Genomic DNA, 17,490 nt, shown 5'->3' with positions numbered 1-17,490 from the left:
TGCATTGTGGTCGATAGGGGATATGGAACCTCTATTTTTACCCCCAAACAGTTTCATTAGATATTGTATCACCTGTACAGTGTAGCGGGGACCGTGATCTGATTCTAGAGTCCTTGGCAATGCCCAACGGGTAAAGACGGGTAAATCTTGGCTGTGACGTCAACACTTTTCATTGTCTAGTTGTGGAAGCCTCTCTCCACTTGGTGACCGCATCCACTATCTCGAGGATATATTTCAGTCCTCCAGGGGATGGATGCGAATATCCAACAAAATAAACCTGCAAATCAACACGTGGTCATTCTACGGGACGTGTCTTAAAACTGCTTCTCGAGCCGATTTATCTGGGTTAGATCAGCACAGATAAAACCCAATTACTTTCATATTGCTATAGCCCACTAAGAGAAAGTAAAATTCGATACCCCTGGGCATGGCACACAAAGTCTTTCAAATATGTGGGCATCATTATGCCAAAAGATTTGGCAAAATGATCACAATGTAACTATCAGCCTTTATATAAAAAAGAAAAATAAGGACGATGTGGCAAGATGGAGCCTGATTCCTTTTCTTAGTCTCAGTTCAAGGATTGAGTCTATTAAAATGAATATACTGCCCAGACTGTTATATCTCTTTCAGAGATTAATCAAATTATATAATAGAGATTAATCAAAATCAATTCAATGAATGGAACAAGACGCTATGAAGATATATTTGGCAGGGTAAACGGCCTAGAGCTCGTCTCAAAACTTTGCAATTAGCATAGGAAAAGGGGGGATGGGGCTTGCCTTCTCTTAGAGGTTATTATTTTGCAGCACAGTTGAGAGCTGTGATATGTTGGTGCAACCCATCATCTGACGCTCAGAGGAAAATCATGGAGGAGCGGGTACTTCCCCTCCCCATACAAGCAATTTTGGCTGATAACAACCTGCAAAGGTACGTAAATGCTATTGATAACCCATGGGTGAAATTGACTCTTAAAATATGGAAAACTGCTATAAAAGAATATAATCTAAAGGGAGATATTGCAATTCTTAACTGGTGTGCCTATGACTTGGATTTTACACCGAATAAACTGAATGCTAGATTTAAGGACTGGACAGCTAAAGGAATAACAGTTCTTTGCAACATAATGAAAGAAGGAACACTGTTCAGTTTTGAAATGCTTAATGAGAAATACATTAGAAAAACAAGATTTTTATCGGTATTTACAGATGCGACAATATGTTAATAAGACGCTTAAAAATGTAACCATGCTTGATTGAACTCTTTAGAAAAGCATATAATTCAGATAATGGTAGTAGAATCATTTCAAGCATGTATAAGGGGTTGTTAAATCTCAAAACACATTTGACTTCATACGTTAAAACAAAATGGGAGAAGGAAGGAGGGATAATTACATCTGAGGAAGAATGGACAACAATATGGAGGTATCAATGGAAGTGTACCAGTTCACAGAAATGGAGGGAGTTCGGATGGAAAAACTTGATACGATATTTTATTACACCCTCTCAGAAATACCATTATGATAGTAACCTCCCTGTTTGCTGGAGAAATTGTGAAAATCAAAATGCAAATCATTATCATATTTTTTGGCACTGCCCCGTTATCAAAGACTATTGGATGGGGATACACGATGCCCTACAAGACATCTTTAAATGTGAAATACCCTTAGAGAGTAAGACCATATATTTTCTGTACATAGCGGAAGAATGGTTGAAAACAGATAAATATTTAATGAATATAATGTTGGTGGCTGGTTAAAAAGACTCTTGCTAGGAAATGGTTATCACAGGAGAGCCCAACTTTAAATGCATGGATGGAAATTACAATGGACATTTACAAAATGGAGAAGAGAACAGCATCTGTTAATCATAAGCTGGAACAATTTGATTCATACTGGGAAAAATGGCTTAACTATATAATGCCTCATTGTAGTGTTCTCGCTCAGGTGTAAGAGAACGCTGAACTAAACACCGAGGTAAAATGAAAACAGGATCGCAGTAAGATTAACCGTTTACTGTTCACTCTTCCGCATTAACGTATGGTGAAAACTGTCGATAAAACAATACAAGATTTGTACAGTATGTGTTTCCTTCTTGATACCACATTTACATCGTAAATACTTGCAAAGGTAAACTACAACTACATTACATTAAAATGCAGCATACAGTCAGAATCTACCTACGCCATTGACTGCTTTAAATACACTTCAACACAAACTATCCGCAATTCTTTAGCTAACGAAAACATAAACCTTATCAACCGTCATTACTTTTAACAGGATCAGCGTTAACATTTTAATTCAACATATCTATTATCTCATGAAATTACGGCGTTGCTTCACTATGTTTCTAATGCGTAGAAGACAACTTTTCTTGCGCTGATCCTACACATGTGAGCCCCCTCCTTCCCGTGTCTCCGAACCGGTATTTTCCCACAAGACGCGGCGAAACCGGGTGTGACGTCATCGCATGCCGCGATATATCACAGACAACGAATTTATTTTAAACAATCCTAACTTTAACTAAAAAATGCTAACAAACGAATTACTAAAGCGAAAATATTATAAACTAAACGAATGCCATAAAGGCAACACACTCCCCGCTTGACCTTCGTAAGGTCACAACGAACATAATACAAAACTTCAGTCTCTAAATCAGTCCTTAGGTAGAAGTAGAATGACTTCTGTAACTGGCCTTTGGTAAATTTTCACATCACCTTGGTCGGTAGTTTTCAACTCAAACTTCCTGACATGTCCATCCCTACTAGGGAATGTGGCGTGATTCTGGCCATTGACCAGTTGTTGCGGGCGATTTGCTTGTCCATGAGCAGGACTGAATCTCCAACTTGAAGATTCCTGCAGGGTTCTGTCCACTTTTGTCCGTGTTGCAACAAAGGTAGATATTCCTGTCTCCAACGAAACCAGAACCGATTTGCCAGAGCCTGGACATGTCTCCATTGCTTTGTGTACAAATCCTTATCAGAGAAGTCCCCTGGTGGAGGGGGAGCTCCTGCCTTCTGTGTAGGGAGCATTGATGGCGAGAGTATGAAGGGGTTTTCCGGGTCAGAAGACACGGGTAGGAGTGGTCGTGCATTTATAATGGCTGTGACCTCTGCCATTAGTGTGCACAGTACCTCGTGGGTCAATCGGGTGCGTTGCTGCATCTCAGGTTTCCTTTTCAGGGTTTTTTGCAAAGACGTGAACCGATTGACTGCCTGCTCTTTGTTGTTTGGCAAGCACTGGCGTGGTTCTCTGAAAGGTGGTGGGGCGACCCAATTAGTTGCTTCCTCTCTGAAGACCTTGGTGTCATTTGTTTTTAAGAAAATGGCATCTTGAGCTGATTGAGCAAGTTTATTATCATGCTCAGTTTGAGCGAAGACTGACTGACCCAGCGTCTCGTCAGTTACTTTACATTTGTTAAAGCCTTGTCGTGCTTCCTTAATACACATGACACTTGTGCGGGGTTGAAAAATTGAATGGCGGCCACTCTCTAACACATTGGTCTTGAGTGTGCTAACCGTCGGTTTGTGTACATGGCCAGGGCACACCTCTCCTATCACCACCCAGCCCAGATCCAGGCGTTGCGCAAAGCGGGCGTCGTGTGGTCCATTGACCTACTGCCTAACCTTGTGCACCCGGAGAGCATCTCTTCCTAATAGCAGGAGTATTTCTGCTTTTGGATCCAGCTCTGGGATGTGTTTGGCGATGTGGTGGAGATGTGCCTGGAGTAGCACCGCACTTGGCGTCGGGATCTCAGCGCGGTTATTCAAGATTTCATTGCACTCTAAGAGTGGAGGGAGACAGATGACGACTTTACCATCCAGGGAATCGATCTGGAAGCCTTCTGCCTTCCTTCCAAAAGTTTCCACGCTGCCCGAGCAAGTTCTAAGGTAGTATGAGAACTGCTCACTCTCAAAGTTGAACAAGTTAAAGAACTCTGGTCTGACTAGTGAGCGATTGCTCTGATCCTCCAGAATGACGTAAGTTTTGATGGCCTTGTCTTTGACTCCCTTAGGGTATACCTTAGTGAGACAGACCTTTGAACAAGAACGGCTTGACTGACTTTGACCGCAAACTTCTGTGCAGCTCGAACTGACAACAGTTGTCCTGGAGTGAGCCTCTCCCTCCCCGCCGTCCTGTTGTGGGGGTGAAGGAGCTTTGTCGGTTTGCGATAAAGGGCCGGGATGCATGGCCCCATGGTGATTAGTACTTTTACATTCCGGGCACTTCACGGTAGTCGTACAATCTCTACCAAAGGGAGAGGTCAAGGAACAGCATTTAAAACATATATTTTTCTCCTTGAGAAGGGCCAACCTCTCGTCAAGTGGTTTTTCCCTAAACGTTCTGCATTTTTGAGGGGGTGGGGTTTGTTATGCAATGGACAATTCTTGCTAGGGTCGTTGTCAGTTGTAAAGGCTTCAGTCTTAAGCACTGAGACGGGTTTATTAATGTTGAAATTATTCGAAGAGGATTTATCTGACTTGGTGTAAATTGTACTGCTTCTTGGACCCATGAGGCTAGGGTCGTTTCGCTTCTTCGCCTCCTTACACACAAACCTAGTGAAGTACTCAAAAGGAGGAAATCGACCTCTGTGGTCTTCCTTGAACTCTGAGGCAACAGACACCCACCTGTCCTGAAACCCAAATGGAAGTTTGTCCAAGATTTGTCTAATCCCGTGTGGAGTATCTAGGTATACTAGACCAGTTGAGTAGCCATCTTCTTTGGCGCCTTGAATCTCCATGAGTAAATCTCCGAGCTCTCTTAACTTAGTGTGGTCCTTGGCTGACACCTTAGGAAAATTTTCCAGACGTCGGTATAGCGCCGCTTCGATAATTTCGCGGGCCGCATAGCCCTCCCGAAGTCTCTCCCATGCTTTGCTTAAGGCTCGCTTGGGGTTGTTGATGTACACTGAACGTATGCGTCTCACCTGTTCGCATGATTCTTTTCCCAGCCATTTCGCCATAAGATCCAACTCTTGGGTTGCCCTGAGCTGGACTCCGTCGACAGCGTTGGTGAATGTGGAGTACCATGCACGGTAATTTTCAGGTTTATCGTCAATCTGGTATAGTCCTGAAGTGACGAGATCCCGTCGTGCTAAATACTGTGCCATGGGTTCAACTGCAAGTGGCATGCGGGCTGAGGGAATATGTCGGCGGGTATATGACTGAGGGCGTACATCTGTTATGCAATTTGCTGTTCTGAATTCGGCCTGTGCCTCTCTTCTCGCCAAATCTGGTAAGTTTGGTGTCGAGAAGTATTTGTCATCAGCCCTTTCATTCTTGAATTCATCGCGGAGTTGCGAGGGTAAATTGTCTTCCTCGGATGGATGTGATGCAATCGGGCCTCTCTGAGACTCCTCGTGAAAAGGGACATTATCAAATAAGTATGGAGAGGAAGAACGAATCTTCCAGTCTATTTGAGATCGGACATAGTCGCTTGTGCGTTCCAATCTAATCTTTTCTGAAGTAGATTTTACATCAACCGGATCATGCATTTCTTCAGCATCTTCTATTAACTCTGCTTCCACCCTGGCAGCTTCGGCTTCTCGGCGTAGCGTCAGCAGTTCTAACTCTGACGCTATCCTTACCCTTTCCAACTGGTTTGCGGCTTCTCTGGCGGCCTTTTCCTTCTGGTTTTCGGCTTCTCTGGCAGCCGCTTCCATCTTCAGTTTTGCTTCTTGTTTGGCGTAGAGCACTCGCACCTTGGCGGATTCTACTTTAGCTCTTGCATGGGCGGCCTTACTTGATGATGCCCTACTGCCCCTGTCGCTGGATGGCAACGACTTCATGCTGGATCGAGTTGTCATTGCAGCACTTGAAACACCTGATGATGCCGCCTTTTCACTGAAATGTAGTTGTTGTAGTTTACCTTTGTAAGTATTTACGATGTAACTGTGATATCAAGAAGGAAACAAATACTATACAAATCTTGTATTGTTTTATCAACAGTTTTCACCATACGTTAATGTGGAAGAGTGAACAGTAAACGGTTAATCTTACTGCGATCCTGTATCTGTTGTAAAAAAAAAGATCACGCCCTACCTATACATAGTTCTTTCCTTTTGCTTATTTTTTTTTCTTTCCACTCTTTTCTATAAGTGTATACCTTAGATCAAGTCAAGTCAAGTCAACTTTTATTGTCAATTCGACCATAACTGCTGGTACAGTGCATAGAAAAATTAAGACAACGTTTTTCAGGACCATGGTTTACATGACACAGTACAAAAAACTAGATTGAACTACGTAATAAAAAAAAAATCACAGAGAAAGCTATACTAGATTACAGACCTACACTGGACTGCATAAAGTGCACAAAACAGCATTACAATAAATAATAAACAGGACAGTAGGGCAAAGTGTCAATCCAGGCTTCGGTTAATGAGGAGTCTGATAGCTTGGAGGAAGAAACTGTTATATAGTCTGGTCGTGAGAGCCCGAATGCTTCGGAGCCTTCTCCCAAATGGCAGGAGGGAGAAGAGATTGTATGCGGGGTGCACTGTCCATTCATAATGCTGTTTCCTTTTCAGATGCAGCGTGTAGATAAATACTTTGTGGAGATTTGTGATATATATGATTATATGGTTTATATGTACAATGTCTGAAATACATCTTATGGAAATGTTTGTTTAATGATGAACTTCAATAAAAAATAAATTACAAATTAAACAATTCTTACAATAATATTGTACATCTTCTCAAAATTTCGACCTCCAACACAGATTCTTCAACTGTTCCGTAATTCTGCCTGCTCCTTGATACCCACAAATGTAATGGTGACAATACATCGCCTGGTTTCTTTCACATTCTGGCACAAAAAAAATACCATTATTAAGAACAATCCCATTCCGTGCCTATATCCCTCGATATTTCCCAAACGCTTCAGAATTCTCGCCTCTTTATAGCTTTGCTAACTCCCGACCCTATTAATGAGTCATGACTAAGTCTATATCTGTACAGTTTTCTGGTTTCTCTGTCATCCCCACCTCTACATCTGGATTCCCTTTCACCACCCAGATTGATTCTGGTTTGGCGAACTAACCAGCCTTCCTGATCCCTTCCGGGGAAGTCTGTAACTGAGCCTTCACCTTTTAGTTTAATCCATAAGTGTTTCCACTTCCCTCCTCAAATATTTACTTCAACATGGGCGCTGATGGTACTGGTTTGTCGTCTTTTGAGTTATAACCTCTAGCTTCCCATAACGGTAAATATTCAGCCAAAGCACATGAGTATGAAGTGAATGAAGGGAGATGGGTCATGTACAGTCATCGGAGTTTAATCTCATTCGATTTGTTGTTCAGCGCAGTAGCAGTGAGTCAAAGGGCTTGTTCCTGTGCTGTACTGTTCCCAGGATCCCATCATCTCCAGCTGATGTGCTCACATTGTAATATCAATTTATTAATTATCATCAGTCCATTCTCCTCCATTCATCTCATTCTTCAGCACTGTGTCATATAGGACACGGTGTCATGCAAAACAGGAGCCTTCTCTTCCTTCCATCCTGTCCCAGACGGGCGGAACAGTCCCGTCTGAGCTGTGACGTAACCAGTAACGTCAAATTCTCAGGAGGACATCAATGAACCGGGTGCTGCAATGTGGAACTAGGATAATTCGAAAGGTGGAACTTGACTTTCCCTCGCATTCCTATTCACAAACTCTCTCAGTGCTGCACAGAACAACGGAGACACAATTTTATCAATGGAAAATGCAAGGCATATTACAGACAAGTCTGAAGTTATCAAGTCTTATGCAAAACCTCCATCATCCACCCTGGTGCATTCAAACAACAGCAGACCCGAGAAAGATACAGTCGTGTCAGATTGAATGGTTCATAAAACACTGTTGGCCAGAAGAAACTACAGTCTGATCAAGGACAGGGGAAGCAGACAAACCAGTTCTCTCTGTTTTGCCCCATTTTGTGGACTATGAACTGATTCTTGCACTGGAATAATTTAAGCAGAGGAACTGTATATGGACACAAGAAGCTTCAGGTAATGATCTTCTAAACCTGAGATCATTCTCAAACAAGTCGCCATTTGTTATGTGAAGGGCGTCGACTCTGAACTGATTCTTGACTCTGGGACAATCTAATCAGAGCAATAAACCTGAGACCATGCTCAGAGGAGCAGCTACTTGTTGTGTAAAATGCCAGACATATCAAAGAAGCAATCTGCAGTCTCGTTAGACTCTGTCTGGGTTACCTCATTTAACTGGTTTGGACTAGTCAGGGTGTAAAAGATACGAATACAGAAAGCTGGTGTGGGCAGAGCCACGTAAAATATGTTGGTTGTAACTCTGTACAATGATCAGTAACCAGGTGACCCAGGTAGGTCAGGTGACCGTGAGCCAATGGTTTGGGGATCCAATGGTTCAATTGATGAGGAACAATATAAGATTCCGGAGCTTCAAATATGCAGGGGTGATAACTCTCCAGCGGCCAGAGACCAACCATTGCCGAAAGGTAGGACCACACGGACACGTGGAGATCGGGAACATGAGGATTGGAAGATGATGAGAGCCATTGGTCGTGTGGATATCAAGAATCTTTTTTCCCAGGGCTGAAATGGTTGCCACAAGAGGACAAAGGTTGAAGGTGCTGGGGAGTCGGCACAGAGGAGATGTCAGGGGTAGGTTTTTTTACTCAGAGAGTGGTGAGTGCGTGGAATAGGCTGCCGGCAACAGTGGTGGAGGCGGATACGATTGGGTCTTTTTTAAGAGACTTTTGGATAGGTACATGGAGGTTAGAAAAATTGAGGGCTATAGGTAAACCTTGTCATTTCTAAGGTAGAGACATGTTCGGCACAACTTCGTGGGCCGAAGGCCCTGTATTGTGCTGTAGATTTTCTATGTTTTCTATGTTTCTATGGAATGCCTTGCCAGCGTAGACTCTTTTCCCGGATAATACCTTTTCTCTTGATTGACTGTTAATGGAGTGTCAGGATTTCCAATAGGGTGCACACAGGAAGATAGTGTGTAAATCTACGTGCTTTTAGTAGAAATGATAAAAGATACTTGTTGGTAAATACAAATTCTCTGTATCTCATTGATCATTATTACAAGGGATGATTCTTGTCAAAGTGACGTCCATCATTAACATTGCCCACTAACAGGACGTGCCCTCTACACAGTGTTACCAACGGGAAGGAGATACAGAAGCCTGAAAGCTCAGGCTCAGCGATTCAGGAACAGCTTTTTTTCCCCGCTACCACCTGTATCTCAGTTTTGTTTTCTCCATACTTATTTATCGTGTATTTTATTGTACTGCTACCGTGAAGTTAACATTTTAGCGACGTATGTCTGTGATACTAAATCTGGTTCTGATTCTTTAAATGTAAGTCGATTAATTATTAAAAGCCATGACGCCTTGCTTTTCCGACGACTCTCAATCTGTCGGGTAATAAAGTGCTGGAGAAATTTTAAAAAACAATTGGCCATAAATATCAGTACCGACCGCTGAATGATCTCGATATCTTTGCTTGGAAGGGACTCGCCAAGTATTATGTAATGATGAATTGTCCTCGGTGTTCAGACTACGCTGGTCATGTGGTATGAAGGGAAATATCTGGACGAACAGGAACATTAGCGATTGTCAGTATGGGCCAGTGCGTAGTAGGTCATGCCGAACCAATCGCACAGAGCTTTACGAGGTAGTTACCAGGAATGGTGTTGAAGGCAAGTCAGTGGATGCCGTCTACAGGGACTTCAGCAAGGAATTTTTCAAGGTTCCGTAGGGGAGGATGCTCGAGAAGGTTCAGTCGCTTGGCTTTCATGATGAGGTAGCAAATTACTGTCACCATTGGCTACGTTGGGGAAGCTAGAGTGTGGTAATGGATGGTTGTCTCTCTGATTGGGGACCTGTGACGAGTGAAGTGCCGCACGGATCGTTGCTGTCATCGTTGTTTGTTGTTTGTCATGTATATTAACGATCTGGATAATGATGTCGTTAACTGGATCAGCAAACTGCCGATGACAGCAGCATTACCTGTGTAGTTGACAGCGAGGAAGAGTCCCAGAGCATGGTACCAGAAAAGGGATCTGGACCAGCTGGAACAATGGGCTGAAAAAAAGCGGATCTGGTTTAACGCAGAGAAGTGTTAGATATTGCAGTTGGGAGGACCAGCCAGGGTTAGTCTGACACAATGAGAAATAGAGCACCGAGGAGTACGATAGAACAAACGAATCTGAGAATGCAGGTCCGTAATTCAATGAAAGTTGCCGCTCAGTTAGACAGGGTCGTAAAAAAAATACCTTTCGCACATTTGCCTGCATAGACCAAAGTACAGAGCACAGGAGTTGCGATGTTATGTTGATTTTGCTTAAGACATTATTGGGGCCTAATTTGCAATATTGTGTGCGGTTTTGCTCAACTACCTACAAGGCAGATGTAAATAAATTTGCAAGAATGCAGAAAAAAAATACGGCTATTGCCGAGATTGAATGTTTTGAATTAAAAAGAAAGATTACCTATGTTAACACTATTCCCGAGGGTGTAGAAGACTGAGGGGAGACTTGATAGAGGTATACAACAATATGAGGCGGATGGAGAGTGTAAATGCAAGCAGGCTTTCTCCACTGATGTCGGGCGAGAATACAACTGGAGATCATGGGTGAATGGTGAAATGTGAAATATTTAAGGGAAACATGAGGGCAAACTTCTTCACCCAGAGGGTGGTCAGAGTGTAGACAGTGCTGCCAACGCAAATGGTAATTGAGATTCCGATTTCAACGTTTAAGAGATGATTGGAGAAGTACACGGATGAGAGGGATATGGATGGCCACGGTCCGGGTGAGGTCGATGGGAGTAGGTTGTGTAAATAATTCCTCCCTGACTTGACGGGCTGGAGACCCTGTTTCTGTGCAGTGGTTTCCTATGGCTGTCTGACTGTATGTCTGGGTTAGAACTTCAGTGTCTCACAGCACCGACCAATCTAGAAAGTCGGTGGTTCCGTTTGATCCCTCTGTCATTGCACACACTGAAGCATGGAGACTGAGTAAAATGGATGGTTATAGCAGGAGAAGAAAGAAGTGCAGATGTGAGATGATAAAGGGAGTGTCACACTATAGGAATATACCTTCTCTCCTTCAGTAAGGCGGTAAAGACTATTGTTCCGGGCTGGAGGTGGGTGTGACAGTGGTCAAATCTGTTGCTTCATCGGTGGTACAGGGGATCATTAACCCTGATACTATACAAGAAAGGGTTCATTTAATCCGGATCCTGTCCTTGGTCAGAAATTGGAGGTGGGAAACCTCGAAAGTCGTTGGATGCTTGGAGTTGTGGAGACGCCATATTTTTATTGTGTTGAATATTAAATCCTGGACGATATATTACTTTCTGCGTCTCCTTGTCTTGGAGTCGAAAGTCTTTACAAAATGTTGTATGATTGCAATTACAGATGTTTGTTAACTATTGAACAAATAAGGGCATGTCATTTTCTGCGATATTTTGAAAATATGAATCCATTGCGGATTTAAAATATAGCACAAGGTATGGACATAATTGAGTTAAATTGAAAGAGAAATAGAAAGATTACGGCCATGAATAACTTCATGGTAGTCATGTGTTTCTGTAGTTTGTGTGAGATGGATGATTGAATTAATCTTCTTTTTCACTATACATGAGGCAGAACATTTGTGTCTCCTTGCGAGAAGTGTTTTCCAGGAACTGATGCGAAATTCGGAGTCTGCATATCTTTCCGAAATTCTATGAAGCTTTAATATATGTGAGTCTCAGGTTTCCACATCTCACTCTCCTAAGTTCTTTAGAATCCGTGCTGAGGCCTTTTACTTTGGAATTTTTTTTCTCCATTCTCCAATTGGTTTTGCAGTGGTCTCCGTACAGTGAAGAAATCTGATTCATTGTTGGTAATGGGGATCATTCGCCCCGATACTGTACAACAAAGGATCCATTTAATCCGAACCCTATCCTTGGTCAGAAATTGGACGTGAGAAATCTTGGAAGCCGTTGGATCCTTGGAGTTATGGGAACATCATATTTTAATTGTGTTGAATATTAACTCGTGGACGATATGTTATTTGTGCGTCTCTTTGTCTTGGAATCGAAAGGCTTTCATAAATGTTGTCTGCTTGCCATTCCAGATGTTTGTTAACTGTTGAATAAATAAGATCATGCCGTTTTCTACGATACTTTTAAAATATAAATGCATTGCGGATTTAAAATATTGCATGAGGTGCGGACATAAGTGAGTTCAATTGAAAGACAGAGAGAGAAAGATTACGGTCATGATTGACTTTATTGGAGTGACGTGTTTATTTAGTTTGTGTTGGGGAGATGGTTGAAAAAGTGAAAATAAAACGAACATAAGAATCTGAACAGTCGACGTGGGTGCATTAATTATGATCAGGCGTTTGACCAGTTCCCCATAGTACATCCATTCAGAAAGTCAGGAGGCAAGAGATCTGGGGTAAATTTTTGTCTCCTTGTGGGAAGTGATCTCCAGGAACTGATGCGAAATTCGGAGGCTGCACATCATTCCGAAATTCTGTGAGGTGTCAGTGTATGTGAGCCTCAGCTCTCCACATCTCACTCTCCTCTACAGAATACGTTTGCTTTGGCCGTTTGCTTTGGAAGTTGTTTATTCCGTATTCTCCAATTGCCTGTGATGGTTTTGAAGGGAGACAAGAGTCAGACCGAGTGTTTGCTTTGCTGTCGCAGCGTTTTTAGTTTGTGTAGTTTAGTATGTTTCATTTATTATTGATTTCAGAGGGAGACACGGACTCCACACCGGCCATCTGGATATAGGATCAGAAGGATAGAAATTTGAGCGGATCTACACCTGATACTGTTAAACCACGATTCACACGTAAATTGCATTCGGATCATTTGTTGTGTATTTGAATTAGGAATTAGGAATTGGCATTTTGGAAAGCTGCTTCTTTTAAAGAGCACCAAAAGTGCTGTTGAACTCTTTGAAATGCTGTTTTTAAGTTGTTGGGCTCCATTGTAGAAGATTGTTTTGAAGTCATTTGCAATCAGTCGTACAGCTATGTGCTTACGTTTTTCTGCCCTGATTCCATAAATTATCCGGCTGCTGCTGGGTGGCCAGATTATATCGCTTATTGCCCTCAGCCCTATTTCCCGGAGCACTGGAACTGCAGTATTGAAATAGAGTTGTAAATTGTACCACAATTGCGACCCTCTTTGCTCGTGCGGCATGACCTGTCCCTCACAAAGCCATAGGGAGCTTATGTCTCTCCAGATTCTCGTAAATCCAGTTCCTAAGAATCTTCTCCAATAGTTTGCCCAGCATTGAAGTAGGACTCGCTGGGCTATAATTTACAGGGTGATCCAAATCCCTTTCCCGCTCCAATCCCCTGATGCCGACTCTGCGGCCAGTGATAATGCAAAGATCATCGCTAAGGGCGAAGCAATCTCTTCCTCTCGCTTTTCACAATTTAGCGCGACCGTACACGAGGTCTTACCTATCCAAGTGCTTTTCTTTTCCAAAGTTGCAGTACATCCTCTCTCTTAACCTAGCCATATCGCACATCAGCCCTTACAACGCTGTCCTCACAAACGTCAAGATCCCTCTTACTTGTGATTAGTGAATACTGAAATAAAGCCTTCATTACCGAACGGCCATCCCTCCCCCGCCTCCAGGCGAACGTTTCATCTTCTATCCCTGACCGGTCCTGCTCTCACCCTAGTCTACATTTTCTTCACATACATCTAGAAAGCTTTGGAATTCTCCTTAAAGCTACTGAAGACCTTCGGTAGAGGTTGAGGTGAACACTTATCCTCGACCCCTCCCCTACAGGACACGAACCGGAAGCTCTGTACATGGTCCCCGGAGAGTCCCTCCAGGTTAGTTCCTTTTGTGCTTCGGACAGAAGCATACAGTAGGCCTAAAATTCTAGGCAACTGGTTGGGGGCGTCTTGGGTCGCAGGAGGAGGCTAGGCACCCCGGGGTTTCCCTTTGGAAGAGGAAGTAGAAGGGAGAGGAGTGGGGAGCCGGATGCTCCGAGGTATGGGCGACTGCGGCCTGCGCAAACTTTTCCTCAGGGAGGGGAGGATTCCGCTCGGTTACGCCTCCAGCCTGTACTGAGCTCCAGTTGCGACTCCAACGAATTGACGGGAAAGAAGGCAGGCTGTGTTCACGGACTGCATGGATCACTCAGGGGCCGTCCCGTCCGAGAACTGTAAGGGGCGCCGCACAGAGCAGGTAGGGCGATCTCTGCGGAGTGTAGGAAAGAGAGTGAGGGTCAGGTCGGAGAATGAGTGGCAAGGCGTCACGGAGGTGGAGATGTGAAGGGAGGGTGAAACTGGCGAAGACGGGTTGAGGAGGGAGATCGCGATACGTGTTGGAAAGTGTGGATTCAAGGTGACGGGGAGTCGGGTGGGGGGTCAGCCCGTTGGAAAAGTAGTGCATGTTTCACAGGGACTGCACAATAGTGGGAGTGCAATCACATACTGACTTGCGGGTCGGAAAGCCCTCTGTCCTTAACGAACATAAGCCTTTTCACTGTCTCAGAAAACCCCACCCTTCCTCATCCCAGTCTCTCTCTCTCTGTCAGTCCCCAGTCTCCTTTTCTATCTTCCCGGCTCTTTGTCTGCCGTCTCTCTCTAAACCATAGTACCCTCCCCCCCCCACCACTACCAGGGTCTCCGATAATCTCTCCTCCCAGTCTCTCTCCTGCTACTCGCTCTCCAGCCCTGGCATCTCTCCCAGTCTCTTTCTTCTGTCTCCCTCTTTCCTCTCTCCCCAGTATCCTGATCGCCTCTGTTTGTCCCCGAAATGTCTTCCTCCAGTCTCACACGCCTCCCACTGTCTCTCCATGTTAATTTCCCTCGACCCTCTCTTCCACATCTTTCTTACCCGTCTCTCTCGCACCCCTCTCTCTCCCATTCCCTGCCTGTGCCCATACCTGCGTCTCTCTCTTACTCTCATTGCACCTTGACTCTGTCGTTCAAACCCTTTCTCCGTCTCTCCTGCGGCCCCTCTCTCTCTCCCGAATATTTTCTTCGATTATCTACTCAGATTTTCTACCCGTCTCTCTTCCCTTCTCTTTTGCCCTGCTTCACTCTCTTCTCCGTCTCTCTCTTCTCAACTCTCCGTCCACGTTTCTCTCTCCCTCACGCCTACGGTTTCTCTTCCTCCCATCTTTCTCCCGTCTGTTTCTATGTTCTGACAGTCTCTCACTTCTGCCCCGGTTGCTCCGTTACCTACAGTTTTTCACTTACCCTCCGTTTTCTCTCACCCCACAGTCTCTCCCTCTGCACGACCCCCCCCCACCAATGTTCTCTTTCAAACCGGTCTATCCCTTCCTGCCAGTTTCCTTATTTATCCTGTAATTTTCTATCCAGATTATTATTATGGATGAACATGCACTAAATTAACCAAAATGCCACCTGGCTTTGCTGATTTCCTCTGGAATTTAGTGCATGTTCATCTATAATAATAATCTGGATAGAAAGTTACAGGATAAATAAGGAAGAACAACTTACTTAATAGATCCATTACAAATGTGCAGAACGTTCTGTCTCTGCGCTCCGACCCGTGCGTCATGTTTGTGCTGCCTGCGCTGTTCGCCCGGTCTCGTCCTGTTCCTCCCGCCTTGTAGTCCCCACCGCTCACCTACTAGATCTGCCCGTACATTCCCATCGTCACCCTGGTCCTAGTTTCCTTTTGGTCCCTTGCCCCGTCAGGCAGGTCAGGCTAGACTGCCGTTGCCTGACGGGGGACTCTGCCCCTTTTCCTACCCCTCGCCCCCTTCGGGCAGGTCAGGCCAGGTCACCGTTGCTCGACGGGGGACTCTGCCCCTCTTTCCTACCCCACGCTCCCAACGGGTGGTACCCCGCACCTGCCGAGGTTTCCCGCGTCTTGCTCAGGCCTCTGTGTCCATGCCTGTGAGGCGGCCCTGCCAAGGTGTTATGTGACCCGCCCGGAGGGCTCTGCCCCTTTCCTACCCCTCGCCTCCGTCAGGTAGGTCAAGCCAGATTGTCGTTATCTGGCGAGGACTCTGTCTCACCATCAACTTCGAGAGCCCGCATCGCCATGAACTCCAGGATCCCACCTCGCCATGAACTCCGGGATCCCGCTTCGAATGCCTGAACCCCAGAGTTACCCCTGCACGCCATGTCCCCCTTGCACCCCATGGTCTCCCCATATTGTTCTATCCTTTAGTTATTCTTATCCTGCTCCTAGTACTTCAGTGCCTGCGTCCTGCACTTCCGCCCATTCCATATCCTCCTGTGACACCGACTGGTTTACGGCGACACAAAGGAGACTGCAGATGCTGAAAATCTCCTGCGATACTCACACCGAGCTGGGAGAGCTCAGCAAGTCAGACAGCATCTACGGATGGGAATATGCTGTCGACGGTCAGGCCGAGACCCTTTATGAGGACTGGAAGAGCAGAGGGAAAAACTGGAAAAGGAAGATTTACAAACTCGCTCTCTCTCCGCATTGACAAATCCAGTACGGCGCAACAGACTGAAGCACTCTAGCTGCAGTGCCTGTGAAATGTATTCACCCCTTGGAAGTTATAATATTTGATTGTTTTACAACAGTGAACCTCAGTGGATTTAATTTGGCTTCGTTGACACTGGTAGACAGAAAAAAAATATATCCGTGTCAAAGTGAACAAAGATCAATAAAAAGTAATCTACATTACTTACAAATATAAAGCAAAGTAATTGATTGCATAAGTATTCACCCCCTTTACTATGATACAGATAAGCATCACTGCTATGGAGATTAAAAAATCGCCAGAGAGGAGTAAATCTGTGGAATTCTCTTCCACAGACTGCGGACGAGGTCAAGGTTGTGTGTATGTTTAAACCGAAAGTTGATCATTTCCTGGTCGGTCAGGGGATCAACGGATACGGCGAGAGGTCAGGTGTATGGGGCTGATTGGGATCCAGGATCAGCCATGATGAACTGGCGGAGTAGACTCGATGGGCCTAATGGCCTAACTCTGCTCTTATGTCTTCAGATCTTATGGAGCATCCAATGAGTCATATAAGTTTTTAAATGGAGATCAAAGTGGGCAGTCAAAGTGTTTCGATTTATGGTCGTCAAAACACACCTGCACCTAGAAGCTGCAACTGCTGGTGAGTATGTATCCTGACAAAAACTACACCACGAAGACAAAAGGACCATAAAGGTTATTGAAAAGCACAAGTCAGGAGACGTATACAAGAAAATTTATTGTAAAGTCACTAAATATCACAGAGAAGAGCTGAGACAATGATCAAGAAATGGAAACAATATGTCACGGCTACAAATGTGTCTAGAGCATGCCGACCTCAAGAACTGCAAGACGGGGACTGGTGAGGGAGGCCACCCCAGAGACCTGTGCCAACTCTGAAGGAGTTACAAGCTACAGTGCCTGAGCTGAAGGAGAATGCACATTCAATATCTATTGACCGGGTGCTTCACCCGTCACATCTTTATGTGACAGTGGCAAAGAGAAAGTCACCGTTGAAAAGAAAACTCACATGATATCTTGGGAGAAGGCATGTGGGAGGTTCTAATG

Source organism: Hemitrygon akajei, unplaced genomic scaffold (genome assembly GCF_048418815.1).
Source record: "Hemitrygon akajei unplaced genomic scaffold, sHemAka1.3 Scf000102, whole genome shotgun sequence".
In the NCBI taxonomy this organism is placed as follows: domain Eukaryota; kingdom Metazoa; phylum Chordata; class Chondrichthyes; order Myliobatiformes; family Dasyatidae; genus Hemitrygon; species Hemitrygon akajei.
The sequence above is the reverse complement of the archived record's forward strand: the minus strand, read 5'-3'. Positions refer to the sequence as shown.